Here is a 17,886-nt window from a genome sequence, read left to right on the forward strand (position 1 = left end):
AAATAAAAATCTTAAGAGTTTTTTTTATTCTTCTGGATTTTTAACAAACATTTACATGCTGAACATACAGTTATCATTGAATAGATGAACTTTTTTTAAACGTTGAAGTATAAGAGTACATAAGAGGTAAGTATAAGAGAGAGTTCAAGTATAATAAGTATATGTTCTTTTGGTTCTCGTGCATGGAGTATACAATGAGAAAGTATTTTAATCATTAAAAATTTCAAATTCGAGTCTTTTATGAGTATCATCATTTCTAACTAAAATAAGTTAAAAAAAAGTTTTTATATCTTGTATATGGACACAATAACTTAAATACGCTTTGAACTACGGTATGAAATTGGTATATGGTATGTATTCCAGATTTGTAGATTTCTATCCTATTTTGAATGAAATTCAGTCAGATGAAGTCTGTCCGAATGTAAGTTAATATGATAAAGCTACACGTTATGACTACAAAACGAAGACATATCTTGAATGTCGTTAATGAGTTTTGAATTAGAGTTGTTTTAATTAAGCAAGTTAACTAAGTTAAAGATGATTATCTTTAAGGACTATCTTGAATATAGAAATGCTCTACAATATCTTCCAATAACTTAATAAAAATAGAAACTTTATATTGCATTTTGGAAGACATGGCTAGGAGGAATAGCGAGGATTCAATCCATGATGTTTAATTATGATTGAGAAAGCCAAAAGATAGTAGTAGGTTACAAGTACAGTTACATTTCGATTGATATTATGGCCTTATGAAATCATAGCAATCGAGATTGTAATTCCAGGGATACTTCACAAGACGTTGTGAGAGACTGCCATCTTGACATAGGAGTGGTTAATAGTATTCATATCGAAATATATTGAAATAAATACAAAACATCAATGTTTATTATAAAATAAGAAGTACGCCGACAAATTTTGGTCAAGATGTAAATCCAAGATACTTTTCTTTGAACATTTTCTCTGAAGACCGAATGATAAGTCGATGTTGTTAGTTTCAGTGAACCTCATGTTTACCAGATTTAATCCTGGCTCATTTTTGGTTGCGGGGATACTTTATATCTCGTCTCTACCATGGCTCACCAGGCACTTTGGCGGAACTGAAAGATGCCATTCGATGAACCGGCAACGACATCGATGCCAACTTGCTCCACTCAACAAGCGAAGAGATGCGTTTCACTTGTGGTGATGGTCATGCCGAAAATCTTCTACTTTAAAATAAATTCAAAATAGCATGTTATTGTGAACTGCTTCAGAATCCGCTTATGTTTGACTGATTTATATACAACATCTTCCTATGACGAGTGAATGCCTTCTTTCAGTTACTTTTGGAGTTACTTTTTGTGTATGGAATAAAAGCCATTATTACTCCGATCATTTATTAGCAATGTTACATATAACTAGAGATCGTTCCTCCCTTTGGAAATGGATTTGCCATTCTCGTTGGTTCGCATGCGTTTAGCGAAGGGGGAGTTGATAAAAACAAGTCTGCTGTATTTTTTTTAGTTAGTTTGTTTGTTTGTTTCTTATGGCACTTGCCACTGACAAGCCCGCCGTTACGAAGACAGCGATTTAAGCCTGAGGGAAACGTCTCTTATTTTTTATAGCAGCGCCAACTAGGGCCAAGAGTACGACTTTGCCACTCACGCATCACTCATTCGCTTGCACAACCCCTTTTTACAGGAAGGCACATTCACAGATAGAACAACAGAAGAACAACCATGCCCAAACCGGGACTCGAACCCGGACGCCCAGATCACGGGGAAGACGCGCTACCCCTATGCCAGGACGCCGGCTTTTAGTTAGTAATATTGGGTGAGCGAATGAAGAGTGTTTTGTTTAAATTGCTTGTTAAAATTTTAATAAATAGTTTTTTGAGCATTTTGAACAGTCTATTTATTTCTGCATCCTGGAGTTTCTAAGGGGGTAAAGGAAATTTAAGTATTCACCACAGGTAAATTAATACCTATGAAGAATCATATAATAACTGGGAAAATGCCTCTAAAATAAATTTTGGGAAAAGTTTTGAGATTTGTGTAATTTTATAGTAAAATGAAGAAATTTGAATGTGTATAAAGAAAATAATTCAGTTTATTTCGCATGGTTGATACAATATAAGATAGTCCACATTTTTTTGTATTAAACAAACGTGACAAACATTATCCTCCGTTAAGATATATCTAAAAATATGCTGAAAGATATAAGCATTTCCTCCCCCCCCTCAATCCTACTTACCTGAGGCGTCTATAAATTTACGAAATAATAAATCAGAAAACTTACTCCATAAAATGTTGAGAATTGTAAAATAGAATTATGATCATGGGCGCAAGAATCGACAGAAGGCTGACCAATCTTCACTTTCATGCCCTTGGAATAGAATTCCATACAATTCAGTAAGTTCGATACTTGTACCAAAGGAAAATTTCATTTACCCACCTAGTTACATTTTTCCGTTATCGTACTTGCAAACACACTTTCAAACAAATAAATTAATACAATTTCAAAAAATGACAAAAATTATATTACATGAATTCAAGGAGGTCTAAAATATAAAGATAGAGAAAAAATTTCATAATTGCTTTTTTTAATGTGGTCATCACATCTTTTGCAATTCTTATGAGAGAAATTCTTATTTATAACTAGCCCTCATTTGTATTGTAATTTTATTTTCAGAATTATCATCAGTATGCTTTAATATGTAAGATGGTTATATTCATATTGTTACCATAATAATTATTACAATAATAATGACCTTAATAATTATTACATATTGTTACATTTAATAACAGAATAATATAGAATAAAGGCGAAATAAAATTTTAAATGTTATTTTTAAATATCTATATCTATAAATATTAAATATTTATAGATATAGATTACATATTAAATGGTTAGTTCTATTTGGAGTTCATTTATTTCATATCTTATTCCCCACATTTTTGTAAATATTTAAGAAGATGATTTTCTAAGCAATAATTGACCAGTTTTTATATTTTAAAATTGTAATTTCATGTCAGAACAATTTGAGATTTAATGTGAAATCTGGAAATGTCTAAATTCAAATTTAAAAAAAATATTAAAGAAAAGATTCTAAACTATTAATTTGTTAAATATTGCTGCATAGTTTTATTTTCCGACTTTTCAAAACAGTTCATTTTATCAACGCAATACAGATTTCATTTCATATTTCAATAGAAGCAAAATAACTTGTCATATAATATTATATCAATCAATCTCTTTAATTATTCTGAATATTTTCAAAATACCAGTTGAAATACTAATTTAAAACTTTTATGCAAAGTGAAATCAGTATCGAAACTATATGTATTTAAATTTTTTAAAAGTCCTTAATTTCTTACGAAATATACTTTTTTAATTAAGTACTTAAATTTTTTTTACTAAAACTCTTAGGTAAAAATGTCGTAATAAATTTGAATGAAATTCCTGCAACAGTATTTCACTGTTATTTGAAAATCTCTAGAAATCAAAGATAAATTAATTATGAAAATAATATGTAAAAAGTAGTTTCAAAACGATTGTATCAAATTTAATAAGGTCACAGTTTTCTGTCGATTTTTATTCAATTTAAGATTCATGTTCACTCAGATTTCAAATAAAATTTCTTGGAAACGCAGACTATTTATTTATTTTTATTCTCTATTTCATTTATCATTTAATTAAAGAAGAAAGAAAACACTTTAATTAGATATGATCAAGACTTCATGATTTCGCTGGAGGATATTTAAATAATAACACATTTTCTTTTTTAACTTTTTTCTTTTATTTTGAAATCTATTTTTGTGTAATGAAATCTAGGCGTTCTATAAAAGAAGCCTGCATCTTTTTAAAATCAGTCTAGCTTCATTTTGCCTTAATTTTGAATTCTAGGCATTAGTACTTTATTTCCAGAATTCAGATACAAATTCAGAAATTTCCTCTCTTCGCATCTCTAGAAAATGAAACAGCAGCTTAATTTATATATTTAATATTCTTTTAGAATATTAAATATTGTAGAGCGCACTACTTATTTTCGTATTCTAAAAATATATCTTTTTTAATTAACATATTTCAAAACATTCTTAATTTTTTTTTTATTTTAATTGTTTTTTATCCAAAACATGAAAGCCAAATCAGAACCTTAAAAATTGAGTCTCTCGTAGAGAAATTCTAAATAAATTTCAATCATATTTAAAATATATTTTAACTTTCATTGTACTTTTTTTCTTATGATTACTTTATATCTGCTTTTCCCCCCAGGAGGCACCTCGTAAACAGGATGAGATTCTTCCGGTATAGTGGTTGGATTTCGCCACCCTAGGGGGTACACAAATAGATGAGGGATCTGGCTCCTTCCATCGATGACAGGACATACTTCTTTCGGGAAGGTTTGTACCGTGGCCGGTGATGGCCGTTAGGACTCAACCACAGTTCCCGCCAATGTTGCTGTTGCGGCGGTCCGGTCATTTAGTTTTCTTTATCCGTGTGCTTTCGGGTGGGTCGGAGAGTCAGTGATATGACTTTTATCTCCTTTTTTAACTACTATTTTACTTTATACATACTTTCTACTTTATTTACTTTCTTTTGATTTTTAATAGCAGGAATACTAAATATACTTTCTATCTACCCAAATAACACATTCATTGCACCCATTGGATTAATTATGTATTCACATGCATAATCCATTAAGTAAATGAACTTTTATAGAAATACCATTATTTAATTACTGTCTTTTAAAACTACAAAAAACTGTATAATTGTTATTTTATTTATCTGTTCTTATACTAAAGCTGTTTTCGTATAGATATGTATTATAACCGGGTGAATCGGATTGTATGCATCATTTAACAGTTACAGCAAAGCCATTTGAACTCAATTCTGTTAACTAATGCTCATTTATTAAATGCCTCATTTATTCGAAATGCCATTAAAATCCCCGTAAAATTTTATTTTCAATAATTCTTTAAAAGTTTGTGATATATATGAGATTCGACTAACATAAGGAATTTCCAAACTTTTTAAAAATAGTTTGAATTAAAGAATTCTTATTCAAACTACTGAAGTGGGAATAACTCATTATCCTAACGATGTAAAATCTCAGGAAATTTTATTTCGAAATATAGAAATGAATTTTGTCTGAAGTGATTTCTTTTTTTTGGAAATCGAAAAATTAATTTGGCAATGGAATGCTCTTTTGAACTAGAGTTAAGTGGGAAATTTTAAACAGATAGCATATTACAGTTATATAAAAATGCAATTAAAAATATTTAATTTTAATTTGGTAATGGAATGAATGCTCTTTTGAATCAGTATTACGTGGGAAGTTTTAAACAGATAGCATATCACAATTATATAAAAATGCAATTAAAAATATTTAATTTTAAGTTGGCAATGGAATGCTCTTTTGAACTAGACTTACGTAGGAACTTTTAAATAGATAGCATATCGCAATTATATAAAAATGAAATTAAAAAGATTTTATTTTCGTCACATATTTTTTAATGGTATATGCACAGAAAATATAGCTTACATCAGATTATAAAAACATTTTGTATCTATAAATTTCGAAAACAACTTATCTAATCATTGTTTTTCTTAAAAATACATACTTGTAATCAAAACTAGAGTTTAAAAAATTTAATTTTACTATTTGTATTTACATGTATAAAATATGTTATGACTTATTCAATCATCCACTGGCATGATGAACTTTAGATTTTATTTAATTACATTTAGTCTAAATATCATTCACTTAAAGGAAAATAATAAATTAAAGCTGTTTTTTTTTTTAAAAAAAGATTTACTAGATAAAATTCTACTTAAAATAAATATATTTCACTTAGTAGAAGAAATTTAGAAAATGGTTAGAATTCTGAAAGAATTAATGTTCAGGAAATTGAATAGCGTCAAAATGTAACAAAAATGAATATTTTTCTTAAATTATTTTTGTTTATTTTAATAATAATTAATAATTTCATGTAGATTTTAAAAGCAAGCAAATAGTTTATAACAAATATATTTTGGAATTGACAATAAACTTCAATCTTTCTGTACGTTTTAACTTTCGATGTATAAATGTATCTTTACAAGTATCAAAAATTCTACATATCTAACATAATATTCTAATAACTAATTTTCAAACTAATTCTAATAACTAATTTCAAACATAATAACTAATTTTCTCTTTTTTTGTGTCATTAATTAAGATTAATAGCGTTCGAATCATTTATTTATACTTGCATATAACAAATATATTACATGTACAATTAAATTATTAAGTATATAAATGTGAACATTCCATGATGTTAAGGGACATGAGAAGTTAAATGTTACCAATTATTGCAAGTAACTTCTGTATATCATTATTACTAAGTTCCTAAAATTGCCCCCCCCCCCCCTTTATATGATACTCAATGATATTTTATAATTAACCCACCATAATCGGTCTTCTTCATCAAATCTAATATAATATTAATCGAGGAAGACATCATTTTGACTTTTTATTCTTTTAATGTTTTGAGTAATATTATGTCTTTTATTCTATAACTTCTGAAACAAATGCTACTTTAGATTTGTTACTAATTATATTTTAAATAGAGATTTTTATAAATTTATTTATATGGTTCTTTACACATTATTAAAATATAAAGTTCTAAGTAAAACTATATGTCCCTATTTCAGTGAAATAATTTTCATTTATAAAATTCAGATAAAATTTTTCAACATTAAGCCTTTTTTACGTTTGTTAGAATAAAATTATTTCACTCATGTTTTATTCTATGAATTAGATAGGAATGTCTCTGAATATTTTTACCGAATTTACTGTAAAAATTTTATGTTATTATTATAATTAATATTAGTAGATCTCTGACTTTCTTTTTCTCACAATTGCTCAAAAGATAACCAAAAAATTGCTACTTCGCAAAAATTGGATTCTTTATTACCTCATTCTTTATTTAGTAAAGATATGTAACTAAAGAAAGAACAACAAATTAATAAAAACATCGGTGCTAATAACAACATTAACAATAATAATATCGGTGCTAATAAAAATATTAACTAATAACATAGGTGCTAATAATAACATAGGTGCGATAGATGTCTTGAAAATCGACATCAAATCCCATTAATTTAATTCGAAGATGAAAGGCATGAGTAAATTCCATTAATAATTCATGTAAAAGAGGTCAAAATTTTAAAGAAATTGTGCTAAATGTTAGAATCATACAATCAAAGAAACTGCTGCATCTTTTATAATTTTTAAATTTTATACAAAGCTGCAAATTGTATAATGTTGTATTAAATACGGAAAATTTAGAAAAATATTCTAAACATTTAAATGATTAATTTTAAATAAAGTTGAGTTTTCTATACAAATGCAGCTGTTTCTGACTATATAAACAAATAAAGAATTATCCCAAAAGCTTAAATGAAGAATTTTATATAAGCTTGGATTTTCTATACGAATGAAGCAGTTTTTGACTATATATGCATATAAAGATTAGTTAAAAACTGTTACAATTGTATAGAATACTCAAGCTTATTTAAAATTCTTCTTTCAAATGTTTGGGACAATTTTTCAGAAATTTTCTGTCTTTAATGCAACAACATCAGAATTGTAACATTGTATAGAATTTAAAAATTGTAAAATAAATTTGCCAGTTATATAACAGAAACCGCAGTTTCTGTTATTTTTAAAAAGAAAATTCAAAACAAAATAATTTATTAAATTTCTATATACATAAAAGAGGTAATACATTACTTCACTTTAAATGTTTAAAATTATATTCTTGTTCTGTCTTTTATTGCGATTGAAAGCTTTAAGAAACAAATTATTTAAAATTTAGTCTTTAAATTAAATAATACAATACTTTAAGATCTATTTACAAACTGGAATCTCCTGCTTTCGCCTTTAGAATGGATAAGGCGGCAATCCGAACCTCAACTCTCTCTTGGAGAGAAAATTCAATCCATCTCCGGAATAATGACCAGGAGGAAATCTGCTTTTATATCTGAGCTTTGTTGAAGCAGATGTTGAAAAGGAAAATACCCTTAAGTGATGAATTTATCTCCTTGATCAATGGTTGACCCGAAAGAGTGGTCTTATCGACGGCCGTTCCGGTCTGCCAGCAGAAGCTTTCGTGAAAGTGGATTTAAAGGATTCCCTGAAAACACGACTTAGGGAATTTGAGAATCACGTAGGGATATTATGATTTATTTCGGTGAAAGAACAAATGGTAACGAGAGAATTGAATCACTCTTATTTAAACTCAAATAATTATTTTCGATTCCCTAGATGCCGGAATTCGTCAAATGCAAATCAAAAGAATGGTTAAATGTTATCTTTTGGAAAATAATAACATTTTTTGTAAAACATTTGCCATTGAAAAATTATTTTGCTAGTTATTTCTTTCTAGCCGCCTTTGGTGACCAGTTGGTTTGCCGGGATCAAAATTTCATTTAAATATGTTTCATGACTTGATCTTCATGGAGTCTATGACAAGATATTTTTAAACGTCAAATTTTGATAGACATATAACTAATATTATTTTAGAATTATTACACCGATGTGTTTATAAATCTGAGCATTTTCACATTTTTTGTCTATATTTTTATACATTCAGTTATATCACAGGAAAGAGTAGCGGTATTTATTAATCTTTACATTTGAAACGTTTCGCAGTTTTTGTTTATGAAGCTAAATCGTAATTGTAAAACTTTAACAAATCTTAAACTTTTTATTAAAGACATGCATAAAATAAAACATACTCAACGTAGGAAAATAAGTCAAATATTTTTATTTTGATTATCAACAAAAGAAAAAAAATGGCCAAGAAATAATGTTAGTGTAACAAACAAAATGATTTCAGCTTTCCTTAAACCATGAAACATATTGTGTGTAAAATATGTTTAAAATATTATTTAAAAACTATTAAAAATTTGAAATAAAATTATACAGCAAAAAATTGGTATTAATTTTAAGATGATATAAAAATCAATTTTTTTCCATAATAGAAAGTTATAAAAACATCGAATTTTTAGATACATTTTAATTAAATAAAACTATAATTAAAACTTTAAAACATCATTCGGTAATGCACATACTCATCCTGCTTGGCAATTTTAGGTCCAATGATCTAAAATCGCCAAGGAGGATGAGTATACCAATATCTGTAGAGAGCCTGCGCACATTATTATATTTTAAAGCAGTTATTCCTCTGGAAATTTTTACTGCCTACTATTGCGCATATGTATTATTATATTGTGATATGATCTCATTTTATGATTACGTAATTTTTATTTCTTAGATTTTACCATTTCTGTGTAAATGAAGCGAGTGAAGCACGTTTTTTTATATCATTAATAATTTTTCAGGATCGTCAATGGGTCTTTGTGCATATTGCTGAAAATAAGGGCTAACGTAATTAAACTGCTCTATGATAAATATTGTGCAAAACAACAAAGTAAAATTGATACTAAATTATATTTAGTTAAAAGTTTTACCTATTCATATACATGAATGTAAATAAATCACATAAAGTGACTAAAAATATTAGAAAAAAAAGACAACTTGAATGAAAAAGAGTGGACAATTTTTTTTGGTACAATTTCAGTCTAATTTTAATCTTTTGATTCTTCAAAAACCACTGCTTACTAACTTTAGAGTAAAACACTTATGAAAATACTTGTACAACGAATGTATGAAAGTAAATAAACCAAAAAATTACTTATTATTAGCACTGTGAAGAGAATTTCAGTTTAAAACCTCCAAGTACTATATAATGAACACAGAATATGATTTTTAAAAGTAATTGTTGGCGGAATCATGAAAATAAGTTATGCATATGTGATTTAATCGAAATTGATTACAATCAATATCCGAGATGAACCAGCTGCGCATCTGAGGCGACTAGTCAAAAATAAAATATTTTTGCATTAGAATGTTTTTTTTTTGGGAATGCACATGCTGTGTATTATTATAAAAATATTTTACAATCATATAAAGACTCAAAAGAGCATCTGGAAAGTTTGAGTAGGGTACATTTTCAGCTTATTGTATGAATTTTAAGTTTGAAATTCAATTCTAGTTCAGATCCAGTGCAAAGTAAAATAGGTCTCGCATTTCAATCTCGGTGAAGTGGAACATATATCCTAGCATTATCTCTTGACATTTGAGAACCGACTGATAGCTCGATCCGCCGTGGGAATGTATGAGATGTTGCAAATGTGTGGTAAAATCCCCGGAGCCAGCCGAATCGAGATAAAAGAAAATATATTTTTCTGATTTTCAAGAGTGCTCATTTTTACCCACGACAAATAGAATTCGATATGAATTGAATTATTTGTGCAATGGATAAGAACATTTTAATTTAATATTTTATATTTTTTTCTTCACCATACGATTGGAAAAGAAAGGTAAAAGCTATCCTTTTCTCAAAGAAACACAATTTCAATTACTAATATTAGGATTGGATTGACTTTGATATTTGGTTTTATATGCGTAAGGACTAAATTTGGTCAAACTGCGCCAATTTTACTTATCTTAAAGACTCTCTTCGCAACATATTGTTAAACTTGAAAATTTGATAGATGTATGCCTCCTATCAGTTTAGAAATTACTCTGTTATGTTTTTAGTATGAAAATGAAATGCTACTCTGTTATGTTTTTAGTTAAAATGAAATAAGAGTAATTCTTAATTTATTACTCTCAATTCATCTCAATTTTTTATAGCAGAAACTCATGAACTTCAATTCTAATAATATGCTTGCTGAATTTAAGCATGTTCATAAAAAATGCAAGGAAAGAAATTAAAGTAGTTCAGAAATGACCGTTTGAGCATACTAAAGATATTCATCATTTATGATTTAAGTAATATCTCAAAGGATTATTCAATAAAATTAGATAATTCAGATTATTCAATAAATAAATCAGAGTATTCAAAAAAAATTCTATTCAGCAAAATCATATAATATATTTTTTTATTCATATTCAGAAATGGACGAAAATTCTAAGTTGAAATAATTGCAAATGTAATGAAAATGACAACGATGAAACCATTGAAAAAACATTTGAACTTAACTTTACAAATAACTGAAATTCAGTCGAAAAATTTTCCTGCTACAAAATTTGTATCAAAGAAATTTTCGGAATTTTATTATTGTGTGAAAAATGGATTTGTGTTATGATGTTTTGGGAAATTATGTCAGGTGAGCATGGACATTTTGCTAAACTTTTGAATAATTAAAATCTAAACAAAGATTTCCCGAGATGCACATTTCCATTTTCCAAAATATTATTGGGCAGAAATTAATAACTTTAAGTCTACTGATCTGTCTTATAGAAGGAACGAATGTACATACACACATTCATCATTATTATTAGTCGAAATAAACATGTGACTGTTCAACCGGAGTAAGGACTGCTTCTGTTGATTGGTGACAATAATCATAATTGACATAAAGAATGGTGAAAGAGGAGGAGAAATAATAATTAAAAAAAAGCATAGCAATAAGCATGCTTGTAGGAGCAGCATTAAGAATGGAAGCCCCTTTAATGTTCTACAAATTATTATCTACAATGTTTATCTATAAATTATTCAAACAATAGACAAGTTATATTATTATACATTCGTTACTTCTGAACAATGTTTCTTAATTGCTTGTTCGTACTTTTTACATGCAGTTTGATGTTTGGAGGCTGTTTCTCTGTTCAAGATCTCAAATACATGGAAAAGCATATGGCAGTAATTCGCCTCCAGGCTACATCCTGCGCATTTTGTTGATACGCGGCTTAAAAAAAATGATTGAAAATAAATATTTTCACCCAATTTCTAAAGAAATAGAGACAGCACAAGAAACAGTAAAAAACCTTAATGATGTAGTTTTTTAATAATGATTGGATGGCTTTCGATATACCATATTTATATACTTGCATTTAACAATTTGTTTTATTTTTCCTTTCTAGTGTACATAGCATATAAAAAAGTATATTAATTTTCAAAAAAATTAAACTCTAGATTTTGATAGGAGATAATAAAACAGTTTTCATGATTTAATTACGTTTTATTTTGTTAAATGAAGTGGAGAACTACTTATTTCCAGAATGATTAGAAATTTATCATTTGTAGAATAATTGACAGTTACGTTAAAATTATCTTATTAAATTTATCAAATTTTATTTTTTTAAATGATAATATGTAATGCAAAAATATACTTATTTCAATTAATATTATTATTATATAATAGGAAATATGAAATGAATTTTTGAATGTGATATTTCCTAATTTATTCCTTTAAAAGAGTTATTGAAGAACACCATTTAGCTTAAATACACACAAAAAAATTACAAAGTATATTTGATTTATTAGAATCACGGAGTAATATACTACTATGACTATGGAACTTTACCTATATATAATTACTATTAAAACAATATTTCGAAAATGAATTTCTTTTAAATATTAAAATTAAGATAGAAAAGTTCAAATATTTACTATACAAATTATGAATTCAGAAAAATTTAATGCCATTTTAAATTGATAACTCATCGTTGAAAATCAATGAATAAAAGAATAATTTATTGAATTTTATAGCTATGGCATTTAATGACTTCAGTAACAAGTTATCGGAATTAGCTCCATAAATAATTCAATGAATCACGTTCCCACCGAAACAGCTAGAAGTGTAACAGATAAAACTGCCAAAATCCCTTTATCCAATTTTCTATTGAAAATAGACAATAAGAGCTTTGACCAACGGTCATCTCTTGGGATCATTTTTCATCTCGAAATCCTTCTAAGGGTCTGCCTGGTCACTGCAGATTAGAATTCTCCTAGTTCTTTTTTATGAGAAAGATCTCATCTGGAATTTCTAAGCGATTGAAATAACTCGAGGATTGAAAGGGCTTTTGTTGCTGGATAATACCAGAGATAAGACCGTTGGGAGAAGCACAGCAAAGATATGTTGATCCATAAAAATTGACCAAGATCGCAAAAAAGGGAAATGTAGAAAACATGAGTCTTAAATAATGGTCGAAAAATGTGTCTAATATTTTAAGATGTTTTAGGACTTTGACTGAATTCTTTCATTTCTTGGAAGTGTAACAAAATATTTTATGTCGATTTATTTGAAAAAGTAAAATTAACCATGACAAGTTAATTAATTCCACAATGTTTAAATTACCGATTTTTTTTTACAGATTTTCTTTCAGAAAAAGAAATATTTTGTTTTGTTTGTTTAATTTATTTTGTTGAGGATTCAGGTGTGATCATATAGCTCTGGCTAGAATTTTTTTTACAATTAAATAGTGTTTGAATTTTTACTTTTTCATAGACACAGTATAGAGAACGTACAGCATTCGTCAAAAAATTCGAACTCGACATTTTGACGAATCTCCCCGTTTTAGATCTTCCTGAGTTCGAAAAACTGATTTTTGGAAAATTGTCGTATGTCTGTGACAAAGATAACTCAAAAATTGTTTGAGCTAGACTGTTGAAATTTGGTGTACAGTCTGTACACCAAATGCGAAGATTTCTGTCACATTTTGATTAATATCCATTGAAAGGAAGTTTTCCTGTCCGGCTGTTCGAAATAAAAGTTAACATAAAAATTACAAAAATTAAAAAGCGAAAAAGATAAAATTTGGTACACAGATTTAATATCTATAGAGTAAACACATATCAAACTTAGAGCCAAATCCGAAAAAAGAGTTGACTGTCTGTCAGTCTGTACTTTCAGAAAAAATGTCAACGCGATAATTCAAAACTAATTACTCAAGTTTATTAAATTAAGTATGGGATTTTGTGACTACAATTGCAATTTCGTGTCAAATCTTTGTTTAAATCTGTTGAGAAAAACGTGAACGTGGCTAAAACAGAAATCCGATTTTTGGATATTATTAACGCATTATAGGGATTTATCGCCAAATAACTCGCCAACGATGACACGACAGATTCAGTAAAATGTTAAATTCACGCCAAAAGTCAATATTTTGTAAGTATTCTATGCCAATGCAATATAAGACATTCTCTAACATGAATATTAGAGAGTCTGCATGTAAGTTTTGGGCAGAAAAATTCCACTGGTTTTAAAAATAATAATGTTCTTTAATAAAAGGATGAATTTAAATGTTAAGTAGAATAATGCATTTCAATGGACAGAATATGTTAAATAGAATGCTATGCATTCATTGAGATGGATGTATAAAATGGAAATGTCTATATTCATTGGATTTATCACTGAAAGTGTATTATGTATTAAAAATGGCATAATCATGCATAGAATTTCTGTCCATGTGAAGCAAAACATCAGTTGTAGATTCTAAATTTCCAAAATATAAATCTAAACTAAAGGCCAATTGTTTATTAAGTTATTAGACTAGATCTAAAAATTAATGAACGCTTTCACAGCCTCGATAATCTCTATTCATATGTGTTAATTGTGACCGATTTATTAGCGTAATAAATTCAATCACTATTACTTCATCTGCTTGCTTAGTTTTAAGGAAAGTAATGGATTTTATCTTCCTCTCGAAACTATATTCATCATGTGAAATTAAAAATGTCCAAAGCAATAATCTAAAGTAAAGGTGTATTTTTTTACTGTCATTAGACAAGATCTTAAAACGTATGCACTCATTTTGCAGCCTTGATAATCCAATTGTTTATTAAGTTATTAGACTAGATCTAAAAATTAATGAACGCTTTCACAGCCTCGATAATCTCTATTCATATGTGTTAATTGTGACCGATTTATTAGCGTAATAAATCCAATCACTATTACTTCATCTGCTTGCTTGGTTTTAAGTAAAGCATACTTTATAAAATTAAATGTCTCATGCGTACATATTTATTAGTTTCATTTTGGCAACTATGAATTTGAAATAAATTATACAGTACAACGAATCATCTAATAAGCCTATGAATTTTATATTTAAATAAATTAATCGAAATAAATTAGAAAAGTATTTTCATTATTAATTAGTTCTTTTATAATTAGAAATAATCAAATCTGTTTGAAATAGGGCAATGCACTTCTTCTTCGCTTTATTAAATAAATATTGTGTTATAATAATTGGATGAGTGTTTTGTACGCATGATTAATCAATCGTTCAGCTGACAACCAAAGGAACATTTTAAACATAGAAAACAATTCAAGCTATTTGTTTGTTTAATCGGCTCACTTATCCAAATGTTCACTTCCTGCATTTTAACAATACATTATATTTAAATGAAGTTTTAAATTTCCTGATAAATTTGAGATTCCATTAATTTGAAGGAGTTTTTAAAAAATATGATACCTAAGAAAAGTAACTAATAACCTATTTAGATTCTTATAAAATTAAATTCTTATAAAATTAATTTTATAAGAATCAACGCTTTTCTAACACAAAATATGTAAATATAAATTATATATTTTGTGTTAGAAAAACATAGAGAAGTTTCGTACGTTATTGATGTGTAGTACAGGAATCTAAGTGCATTTAGAATCTTACAATAAAAAGGTATTCATTCAGTTTTTTCGAGCAGTTTTACAAGGAAGTAACAATTCTTAATAATAATAATTAAATGTAATTAAAATGGCACCGTGTCATACAAACATTTTTTTTTAAATTTTAATGTTTGGAATTACATTTTAATTGTATTTTATGTAGAACAGTATTCCATAAGCGTTCCTCATAAAAAGGTTTAAATTATTTCAAAATTTTTTGTGAAGATAAATTTTTTTAAAATTGATATTTTATTAAATTTTTTAATATTTTTTTTTAAAAATACAGATTTTTTTACAAAATTGTTTTCCAGCTAGCAACTTATATTCTACACAAAACTTGCTATGGAATTCCTTATACTAAAGATATTTGTTTTTATATATTTTTATTGTGAAACATGTAAAAAAAATTCTGAAAAATGGATTAATTTTGACTGAACCTTTTAAAACAATTATTAATCTCGGAACTAATTCTACAGCAAGTTTTATGATGCATATATTTTAGAATATTCACAAAATATTTCTCACAACTATTTTAAGTTTGAAAAAAGGCTTTCGGAAAATAGTATATAAGCAAAAACACAACATGGAGAAAAATTAATTTCCATTCATCAATACCATGATAAAAAATCCATCTATTTTTATCTGAAACTTTTACAAAATGTTAATTAATTTATTATAAATTGTTAAAAACTAAAAAAAATCGTTGAAATGAAATATTATGCTTGTTTAATGAATATGTAAAGAAAAACCAAAGAATGATCAATATTTCAAAAATCATAATCATAACATTCGAAAAAAAAAAAATACATATCTCAGAGTTGATTAAATACCTGATTCTGCTATAAACACAAAGTAGAAAAATATAAATATAGGAAAGACTTTATTTTCATTATTTTAGAAGCCTTCGAATGCTGACCAAAAACGGCAAAAAAATAGAGGATGTTGTAATACACGTGACTATTTCTGACATATCAAGAGATCATGAACTAACATACGAACTAAAAATAGTGAAATCATTTTTTGACTCCAGAGAGTCACTGTCACTAGAGTTTTCTTATTATTTTAAATATTTTGATAACTACTCAGCTTCGATGGGAAGTGATTTAAAATATGAGATTTTTTTTTTTAGTTAAGATGCAGCTTTTTAAACAATTCTAGTGTCTTTTTTTATTCATTTACTTTTCTATTATATTATTTTCCTATGTCTTTTTTAAAGAAGTGATTCACTTTATATGTTTATTGTTTACTTCCAAATCCTCGATTAATTGTATTGATAAATTGAACACAACATACGAACATTTAGGAATACTTTAAAATGTTGAAAAAATATCACTTGGAATTGAAAATATTATCCTTGAATTCCTTTTAAACAGGGCCGCATTTTTTTCAGCCATATTGTCGTATCGTTTGTACCTTAATCACACATAATTAATCGTAGTGACATTCCGAATTTTCTTTCAAGATAACAAAAAGAACAGAATAATTTATTTCGAATATTTTTTCAATTATTGAATTTCTGGAAAGAAATCTTTAGCAATGGTTTCCGAGAATTTGTTTTTACATTTTTTTAAATAAAAAAGAGTTGTTAAAATGAGTACTTTTCTTCCAAATCGGATGCCTTATATAGTCTTCAATGGGCTAATTAATTTTGCTAAAAAGGCTTATTTCTTTTATACTAATATCGCTAATACTAATATAACTATAAAGAACCTGTTATAGCTATGGACGTGGCGAAATTTTAATTTATCAATGAATTCTCTTTCAAAAATAAATAAGCAAATAAACAATTATATAAATAAGAAATAAAAGGTAGGTATTACTTTGAAATTTTAGTTAAAAAAATTCTATTTGAATCTTTTAAAAATGTATAACTTAATTTTTGAAGAAAAGAAAAGATTTTATCTCCGTTTTAAAATGAATGAACTAATTGAAACTTGAAAAAGAAGAAAATAATTAATAATTACTTTAATGTGTTTGATCTCTACATGGCTACTAATGAATATTCTATTTCAAATCGATTCTTTAAGCCCCATCTTGAAAGCCTTTTCATGACCTGTATCTCTTTTGCTTTCATTTCATCCATAGTTTGAATTCTAGTTCTTTTTAATTGAAATTTGACTACAGGAAATAGAAAGAAATCAAACGGAGCAAGGTTAGTGAATAACAAGGCTATAGTATGTAGGGATCCTTATTAAGCAGTATTTGGCTCAGTCAAATACATCTTGAAAGACACTGCTTTGTGGTACCCAGTCAATCCTCAAGATTTTATTAATAATCTATTTTGTAATTATGGTGTTCGCCTTTGTTAATCAGGAATTAAATTGTCGTCAGTATATTCTGATACCTTTAAGCAGAAATTTTTTATTCAGGGCAAATACTAATATTGTTACATATATTACAACA

This window comes from Argiope bruennichi, chromosome 5 (genome assembly GCF_947563725.1).
Source record: "Argiope bruennichi chromosome 5, qqArgBrue1.1, whole genome shotgun sequence".
NCBI classification, from domain to species: domain Eukaryota; kingdom Metazoa; phylum Arthropoda; class Arachnida; order Araneae; family Araneidae; genus Argiope; species Argiope bruennichi.